The sequence below is a fragment of the Brienomyrus brachyistius genome, unplaced genomic scaffold (assembly GCF_023856365.1).
Source record: "Brienomyrus brachyistius isolate T26 unplaced genomic scaffold, BBRACH_0.4 scaffold106, whole genome shotgun sequence".
Classification (NCBI taxonomy): Eukaryota; Metazoa; Chordata; class Actinopteri; order Osteoglossiformes; family Mormyridae; genus Brienomyrus; species Brienomyrus brachyistius.
Genome location: NW_026042381.1, coordinates 22,317 through 33,121, shown reverse-complemented (window position 1 = coordinate 33,121; position 10,805 = coordinate 22,317).

The window sequence follows — 10,805 nt, the reverse complement described above, 5'->3', positions numbered from 1 at the left end:
TGGAATTACGGGTCGATAATTTTAAGGATCAGGTTGTAAACCTCCCTGGTGTTGCTTTAATATGTTTTATCTGAGGTTGTATCGTGTATTATCAAGCCAGCCGGCTTAGTGGCCTCGGGAGCGGGGTTTAGTGGGAGCAGCTGGCTAGTTTTATTTTCTTTTTTGTTTGTGTCTTTTTCTTTGTTGTATGTATATTTTGGGTTCATTATTAGGCAGGCTGGGCCTTTTGGCACCTGTAGTCTGGGTGCTGGATTGCCCATAGGGGTCTTTTTTATTGCTGTGATTTGCTGTGTCATTCACTAGTGTGATTTGTGCTGGATGTGTTTTTAAGGTTGTGCTGTGGCGTGTACCTGAGCAAACTTTGGGCAACCTGTTCTCTTGTTGGCTTTATTGACAAAGGGTGGATTAGTCTAATTACGGCCTGCTACAAATAGCTGCATATAACGTATAAAAAAAATCACCTTATGGGTGCTCCGTAGGGTAGCAAGATCTTGAGTTTTTTTTACAGTACTCGGGTACGTTTTAAAATTTTCGACCAATCAGCAAACATTATTCTGACAGCATAGCTGGGAAACCAATGAAAAGTGAGTGCAACGTTCTAGAACTTGACTTCGGGTTGACGCTCCCTATAAAAGAGCTGGGTACTGCTTCAAGGCGTTCAGTTGGCGCTACCTCCTGATAGAGTAGCACTGTACGGCTCTTGTTCCGTAAAACAACATCAAAAGGATGAAAAAAAAAACAATATTTAAAGAAGACGAAAAAAATCAATTTTTAAAGAAGACGAAAAAAACATCGTCTAAAAAAATAAGCCAAAAAAATAATATCCGAAGAAGGAAAAACATGCAAAGTAAAAAAAAACAAACAAAAATAAAAAACAATATCCAAAGAAGAAGGAAAAAAACATCCAAAGGGAGAAAAGAAGAACTGAAGGGCCAACGAGGTAGGAGGAAATACAAATTTCGTTTCAGCACCGTTGGAGTGCCAAGCCGTGAAAAGCATTTGGCCAGAAGACAAGGTAAGTGTTGTATCTGTTATTTTAAAACAGCGCTTTTCAAAATGCTGCTTTATAATCGTTTGAGATCGTTAGCCAGTGTGACAGCTGAAGGCTTTTTGAGTTTACCAACATAAAGTTTTATTTCTGTATTAGGACATTGTCAGGAACAATGATGTGTTCATCGCTATGATGTGGTCAAAAAGCGATGCATTGAATCTTAGAAACATTTGTGATTTTTCAAACGATGCTTTTCCTTTTATTTAATCAGTAAAATTTCCATCGGTTTTATATAGTGCCCCTTGAAATATGTCTTTAGCTCATTTTCCGGGCATTTTACTAGAATGCATCCTGAGAAATACACAAGCTCTGCTGCATTTCCGTGCCTCGATGTTTAGTGCCGAGTATAATTGTTGCAGTTGCCTTTTATATATTCCATGAGACCTGTTGGTACCAAGAGAAGTGTGAGACTGTCAGGGTGAATTTATCATACAATCGCACGCATAAATACCTGAGGGTTGCCAGTCCTTTTGCGTTGTTACAGGAGGACTAGAGCTGACGAGTGTGTTTCTACACACTATCAAGGGCATTGTAGTACAGTTTTCTCAGGTGGGAGAATGCTGCCGATCTCCTATTTGACAATACAGCCCTTGATATATTAGAATATTACAGAACTAGAAGCCTTTTGCAAGGAAGAATGTGAGAAAATCCCAAGTACAAGAACTGAAAGCCTTTCAGCTGGCTATAAGAAGCGCTTGTAAGCTGTGATATCTGGCAGAGGAGGTGTTACTAAGTACTGATTACGTAGGGTGCCCAAACTTTTGCAGAGTGCCATAATAATGTTTTTATTTTGTAATTTTGTTCAATTTATGGCATAAAAAGTAACTATTCATCAATGTTTGCTGAAAATATTGTGTATTTTTCCCCCAGTTCCTAAAGAGACTGTATTAACTGATATTGTTGCTTTTGTAATTGAAAAGATGTTATTTGTCAAGGGGTGCCAAACCTTTGCATAAGACTGTACACAGTGTGTGTATGTGTTTATGTGAGTGTGTGTCTGTGTGTGTGTGTGTATATATATATATGTGTGTGTGTGTATATATTTCTGTATATGCATGTGTATATATATATTTATATATAGTTCACACACATTCAAACTTATTTGAATACACATTCAAAATTATTTTTATTATTATTATTTTCGTTTTTTTTTTTTTTTTGTGTTTTAAAATTTTTTATTTTTGCAATGGAAATAAAAATAAAGCAGTCCTCCGTAGAGGAGGGGTGGTGGAGGGAATATATATATATATATACATATATATAAAATAATTGTCACACAACTGGGGTGACATGCCTATCCTGCTCACCCAATTTTAGTGCACTTTAGTTATGCATAATGACCTTCTAGTCTCGATACACCCATATATATATATGTATATATATATATAGTTTTTTTTGTTTTTTTTTTTGCAATAGACAATAAAAATAACGCAGTTCTCCATAAAGGAGGGATGGTGGATGGAATATATATATACATATATATAAAATAATTGTCACACAACCTGGGTGACATGCCTTGCCTGCTCACCCAGTTTTAGTGCACCTTAGTTATTCATAATGACCATCTAGTCTCGATACACCCATAAATATATATGTATATATATATAGTTTTTTTTGTTTTTTTTTTGCAATAGACAATAAAAATAACGCAGTTCTCCATAAAGGAGGGATGGTGGATGGAATATATATATACATATATATAAAATAATTGTCACACAACTTGGGTGACATGCCTTGCCTGCTCACCCAATTTTAGTGCAACTTAGTTATCCATAATGACCAACTAGTCTCGATACACCCATATATATATATATATATGTACATATATATATAGTTTTTTTATTAGCAATAGAAAAGAAAAATAACGCAGTTCTCCGTAAAGGAGGGATGGTGGATGGAATATATATATATATATATACATTTATATAAAATAATTGTCACACAACCTGGGTGACATGCCTTGCCTGCTCACCCAATTTTAGTGCACTTTAGTTATCCATAATGACCATCTAGTCTCGATACACCCATGAATATATATGTATATATATATATATATATATATATATATATATATATATAGTTTTTCTGTTTTTTTTTTTGCAATAGACAATAAAAATAACGCAGTTCTCCGTAAAGGAGGGATGGTGGATGGAATATGTATATGCATATATATAAAATAATTGTCACACAACCTGGGTGACATGCCTTGCCTGCTCACCCAATTTTAGTGCACCTTAGTTATCCATACTGACCATCTAGTCTCGACACACCCATATATATATATATATATATATATATATATATATATATATATATATATATATATATATATATATATATGTATATATATAGATATTTTTTCTTTTTCTTGTGTTTTTTTTTCGCAATGGATATTAAAAATAAAGCAGTCCTCCGTAAAGGAGGGGTGGTGGAGGGAATATATATATACATATATATATAAAATAATTGTCACACAACCTGGGTGACATGCCTTGCCTGCTCACCCAATTTTAGTGCAACTTAGTTATCCATAATGACCAACTAGTCTCGATACACCCATATATATATATATATATGTACATATATATAGTTTTTTTATTAGCAATAGAAAAGAAAAATAACGCAGTTCTCCGTAAAGGAGGGATGGTGGATGGAATATATATATATATATATATATATATATATATATATATATATATACATTTATATAAAATAATTGTCACACAACCTGGGTGACATGCCTTGCCTGCTCACCCAATTTTAGTGCACTTTAGTTATCCATACTGATCATCTAGTCTCGACACACCCATATATATATATATATATATATATATATATATATATATATATGTATATATATATAGATATTTTTTCTTTTTCTTGTGTTTTTTTTTCGCAATGGATATTAAAAATAAAGCAGTCCTCCGTAAAGGAGGGGTGGTGGAGGGAATATATATATACATATATATATAAAATAATTGTCACACAACCTGGGTGACATGCCTTGCCTGCTCACCCAATTTTAGTGCAACTTAGTTATCCATAATGACCAACTAGTCTCGATACACCCATATATATATATATATATGTACATATATATAGTTTTTTTATTAGCAATAGAAAAGAAAAATAACGCAGTTCTCCGTAAAGGAGGGATGGTGGATGGAATATATATATATATATATATATATATATATATATATATATATATATATATATATATATATACATTTATATAAAATAATTGTCACACAACCTGGGTGACATGCCTTGCCTGCTCACCCAATTTTAGTGCACTTTAGTTATCCATACTGACCATCTAGTCTCGACACACCCATATATATATATATATATATATATATATATATATATATATATATATATATATATGTATATATATATAGATATTTTTTCTTTTTCTTGTGTTTTTTTTTCGCAATGGATATTAAAAATAAAGCAGTCCTCCGTAAAGGAGGGATGGTGGATGGAATATATATATAAAATAATTGTCACACAACCGGGGTGACATGCCTTGCCTGCTCACCCAATTTTAGTGCACCTTAGTTATTCATAATGACCATCTAGTCTCGATACACCCATAAATATATATGTATATATATATAGTTTTTTTATTAGCAATAGAAAAGAAAAATAACGCAGTTCTCCGTAAAGGAGGGATGGTGGATGGAATATATATATATATATATACATTTATATAAAATAATTGTCACACAACCTGGGTGACATGCCTTGCCTGCTCACCCAATTTTAGTGCACTTTAGTTATCCATAATGACCATCTAGTCTCGATACACCCATGAATATATATGTATATATATATATATATATATATATATATATATATATATATATATATATATATAGTTTTTCTGTTTTTTTTTTGCAATAGACAATAAAAATAACGCAGTTCTCCATAAAGGAGGGATGGTGGATGGAATATGTATATGCATATATATAAAATAATTGTCACACAACCTGGGTGACATGCCTTGCCTGCTCACCCAATTTTAGTGCACCTCAGTTATCCATACTGACCATCTAGTCTCGACACACCCATATATATATATATATATATATATATATATGTATATATATAGATATTTTTTCTTTTTCTTGTGTTTTTTTTTCGCAATGGATATTAAAAATAAAGCAGTCCTCCGTAAAGGAGGGGTGGTGGAGGGAATATATATATACATTTATATAAAATAATTGTCACACAACTGGGGTGACATGCCTTGCCTGCTCACCCAATTTTAGTGCACCTTAGTTATCCATAATGACCAACTAGTCTCGATACACCCATAAATATATATGTGTATATATATATATATATATATAGTTTTTTTGTGTTTTTTTTTGCAATAGACAATAAAAATAACGCAGTTCTCCATAAAGGAGGGATAGTGGATGGAATATATATATACATATATATAAAATAATTGTCACACAACCTGGGTGACATGCCTTGCCTGCTCACCCAATTTTAGTGCACCTTAGTTATCCATACTGACCATCTAGTCTCGATACACCCATATATATATATATATATATATGTACATATATATAGTTTTTTTATTAGCAATAGAAAAGAAAAATAACGCAGTTCTCCGTAAAGGAGGGATGGTGGATGGAATATATACATACATATATATAAAATAATTGTCACACAACCTGGGTGACATGCCTTGCCTGCTCACCCAATTTTAGTGCAACTTAGTTATCCATAATGACCAACTAGTCTCGATACACCCATAAATATATATGTATATATATATATATATATATAGTTTTTTTATTTTTTTCGTAATGGACAATAAAAATAACGCAGTTCTCCGTAAAGGAGGGATGGTGGATGGAATATATATATACATATATACATTTATATAAAATAATTGTCACACAACCTGGGTGACATGCCTTGCCTGCTCACCCAGTTTTAGTGCACCTTAGTTATCCATACTGACCATCTAGTCTCGATACACCCATAAATATATATACTGAACAAAAATATAAACGCAACACTTTTTGCCTGTACAACAGCTGTACATGTTGCTACACAACACTTAAACATTCTATTTCCTCAATGAACTATTTTTTTTGCAGCAAAAGCCATGAAGCAGCAATAAAATCTTTAAAATATGCTTACCAATAAATATGGTTCTCCCATTTAAACACATGTAAAGATAAACCATGGATATTTAAAAATCATGGGTTCGTTAATGAGTTTAAATGTTATTGAATGGCTTACCTTAAACTTCTCCAGTAAGTCTTCAGCGGTGGAGTGGCTCATGTACTGTGATCCCAGAACCAGGACTGCACTCGAGAGCCATTCTCATAATTCACCCAATACCTGACATGCACATCCAGTTGTTTTCTTTTGATGGTCCTGTTCATACTTACGTCAAACATGACAACGAAGCTCCCTTTTAATATATGGAGCGAGTCCAAATCGCGCAAGAAAAGTGGTTTTATCTTTACCACAAGTGACCCTGCGAGTCAGGGAACATCACCCTGGAGACGGTGTGAATGTCATCATTGGACGTATAGGAGTGATGTCGGCAAACCGTTTGCAAAGCCCATAGCACTTCTGCTTTCAGTGTGGGTTGAGGAGGATGTACTGAAGGCATTATTTGTCATGGGATCCGGAGACACTGCCAAAACGGGTGTAGGCCTATCTTTAGAGGTTGTACTTATCTCCACTGAATAAACATAAATCTGGGCTTATTCTATACTGAACAAAAATATAAACGCAACACTCTTGTTTCTGCTCCCATTTTTCATGAGATGGACTTAAAGACCTACAATTCATTCCAGATACACAATATTACCATTTCTCTCAAACATTTCTCACAAATCAGTCTAAATGTGTGATAGTGAGCACTTCTGCTTTGCTGAGATAATCCATCCCACCTCACAGGTGTGCCACATCAAGATGCTGATCTGACATCATGGGTAGTGCACAGGTGTACCTTATACTGCCCACAATAAAAGGCCACCCTGGAATGTGCAGTTTTTTGCTTTATTGGGGGTCTGGGGACTCAGAACCGGTCAGTATCTGGTGTGACCACCATTTGCCTCATACAATGCAACACATCTTCTTCGCATAGAGTTTATCAGATTGTCAATTGTGGCCTGTGGAATGTTGGTCCACTCCTCTTCAATGGCTGTGCGAAGTTGTTGGATATTAGTGGGAACTGGTACACGCTGTCGTATACGCCGGTCAAGCACATCCCAAACATGCTCAACGGGTGACATGTCCGGTGAGTATGCTGGCCATGCAAGAACTGGGACATTTTCAGCTTCCAAGAACTGTGTACAGATCCTTGCAACATGGGGCCGTGCATCATCTGTCTGAGTGGCTGGTCTCAGACGATCTTGGAGGTGAACCTGCTGGATGTGGAGGTCCTGGGCTGGTGTGGTTACACGTGGTCTGCGGTTGTGAGGCCGGTTGGATGTACTGCCATATTCTCTGAAACGCCTTTGGAGACGGCTTATGGTTGAGAAATGAACATTCAATGCACGAGCAACAGATCTGGTTGACATTCCTGCTGTCAGCATGCCAATTGCACGCTCCCTCAATGCTTGTGGCATCTGTGGCATTTTGCTGTGAGACAAAACTGCACATTCCAGGGTGGCCTTTTATTGTGGGCAGTATAAGGTACACCTGTGCACTACCCATGATGTCAGATCAGCATCTTGATGTGGCACACCTGTGAGGTGGGATGGATTATCTCAGCAAAGCAGAAGTGCTCACTATCACACATTTAGACTGATTTGTGAGAAATGTTTGAGAGAAATGGTAATATTGTGTATCTGGAATGAATTGTAGATCTTTAAGTCCATCTCATGAAAAATGGGAGCAAAAAACAAAAGTGTTGCGTTTATATTTTTGTTCAGTGTATGTATATGTATACATATAGTTTTTTTTGTGTTTGTGAAAACGGGTCTTTAATCGGGGAAACGGAGCGGGTAGAGCAGGACGGAACGCAGGCATTGACAAACTACAATGACGGACAGGGCAAACAGGTAAGACCAGGACTTAAAATAGGTCATGACTAATCAAAGTAATCGGGCAAAGCAGGAGACGATCAGGGAAGCACACGTGGGTAATCAGGGGGCGTGGCACACACGAGGAGCGGACAAGCCGGGCATATATGTATATCTATATAAAACCTCATTAATGAGGGACAGGGAACAGAACGGACAGACAGAACTGGCACAGGGGAAGGAGCCAGGACAAGACTTGACATAAGACAGGAAAGGCAGAGAAACAGATCAGAAAGGGGGACACGGAGGGAACAGGCAGGACAAAAGGACCGGGAGTGAACGAAGGGAACATCGGGGAAAGAGGAGCAGAAGCCAGAGGGACGAGGGACAAAGAGAGGAGGGACAGAGACAGGAGGAACAAAGCGAGGGGGAGCAGAGGCAGGAGGGACAAAGACGGGAGGCCAGGGAGAGAAGGAGGGGGAACCAAGAGGAGCCCGAGGGAGACCCAGCGGGCGACGGGAGGCAGCCGGAAGGGCTGCAGGCGGCCGGGAGGCCGGAGCCGGAGGGGCCGAGGAGACGGGGTGAGGGACAGACGCAGGGACGAAGGAGGGAGTCGGAGGGGAGACCAGGGAAGGGGACGAAGGAGCTGGAAGGGACCCTGGCGAGGGCAAGGAGAGAGGGGGAGCCGCAGCAGACGGCGACGTCCTCCGACACGCCAGAGCGGGAGGACCAGCAGGCGAATGAGGAGCCGCCGTCGGGGGGCCCGCAGGCAACCGATAAGACGCCGGAGGAGGGACCGAGGCAGGGCGACGAGGCCGCGGAGGGGGACCCGCAGACGACAGCCGACCCGGAGGGCCAGGACCCGCAGGTGCCGACCAAGCCCTAGCGCCGGCGAGGGAGGGCGAGCCAGGGGGCTGGGCGGGTGGGACCCCAGCCGTGCGTCTGTGTCCTCTCCCCTTATGGGACACAGACATAAGGACCTGCGGCCGGGGTCGGGCTCGTCGGGGTGAGGGTACCAGAGTCACAGGGGGAGAAGGGACTGGAGTGGGGCCAGGGACTGGAGCTGCAGGCTGCAGAGGGGGCGCCTGCCCGGGAGCTGCAGGCAGGGAAAGCGCCTCGGACGTGGGCGCGGTAGCTGCAGGCAGCGGAGACGGCTGCTCGGGCTCTGGGGCCGCAGGGGGCACTTATTTTATTATATAAAATAAGTGTCACACAACCGGGGTGACATGCCTTGCCTGCTTGTGGGATGAGGAAGACTCAGGGACTGGAAATGGGATTAAAACTGAAGATGTGCTCATTCCTTTGTGTATTTACAAATTTTCCTTCCGTCAGACATGAGGAGTTTGCTGCTATATTTGGCACTAATAGAGATTCTGATGCTGCTATTTTTATTGTCTATTAGTTTGTTATTATTTACAAGTTCTGTTGTGTTTTTGCATTTTTCTCTTCTGGTTAATTAACTGCTGTCTGTTTGCTGTGAAGTATGAGTGTGGTGAGTAAGACTCAGGGACTGGAAGTGGGATTACAACTAAAGATAACATGCTTATTCCTTTTTGTATTGTTTACAAATTTCCTTCCGTCAAACATGAGGAGTTTGCTGCTATATTGTGCACTAACAGAGATTCTGATGCTGCTATTTTTATTGTTTATAAATGTGTTATTGTTTCCAAGTTGAGTATTCAATAAATGCTAAATTGAGAAATTTTGTGTATCGTTTGTTATTATTAGTGTGATATTTTACCATGCAAATAGAGGGGAAAACGTCCAATTATCGGCCAAAAAAAATCAGCAGCATATATCGGCCATCGCCTGACCCTTGACTTGAAAAACCCATATCGGTCGACCTCTAGTAACAGTACATTCTGTCCAATTCATCCATCGAGTTAAGTCACACACCCACTTGAGGGGGCACTCCGGCAGACGTGAGGATGGGGATGTTCTTTCCGCTATAACATCCACTGCAGAAGTACATCTCGCTCCTGTTCACAGGGCTTACTTCAATGATGAAGCAGGGCTGGTTGTCTGGACAAGAAGTTGTCCTGCTGCTGGGTCTCGGTGCCGTTTTTCCACCTAAGCTTGAAGGTGGAAATGTGTTCCAACTTGGTCCCTGGGACTGCAGCATAGCCAAACATCGCGAGCAGCGTCGGCCACACCCACCACCAGAACCATCACACCGTCCTATACACATAAAGAAGAACTAAAACATAGAGTGTTGTGACAATCTATGCGTTAATGTTTGGCAGCATAGGTGATTCATTAAAATTATACCGAAGAATGGAAAATGTGATATTTAGAATATTTTTTGCCATTTAGTAGCTAATTTAAGCACTTACCCAATGCCTCAATTTGTTTTAGGTCAGTAATGTCTGAGCCAAAAGAATGAATGTATGAATTTAATACAATTCACCCACTCCCACCCACACACAAATCTGAAATTCAATTTAAGACACTTCTTAAACATTAGTGCATTAACAAAAAAGGAAAATCTTAAGAGATTCAGTAGGATTTTCTATGTTAGACTTAAGCTAATAGTTCAATAGTTTTTACATATTTCAATATACCAATTTGACTTTAATGTTGAAACAGATGCTAAAACATGGAATAATTTCATAACTAGAGAAACATGTTATTCACAAACACTAGCAAAGGTAGCTTATAGTTAAGCTTACTTAAGTCAGCAAGTCAGGCTACAGTGTGTAAGAATAGTCGTAAACGATAATTTGTCTCAGTCTTACATGACAGAATAA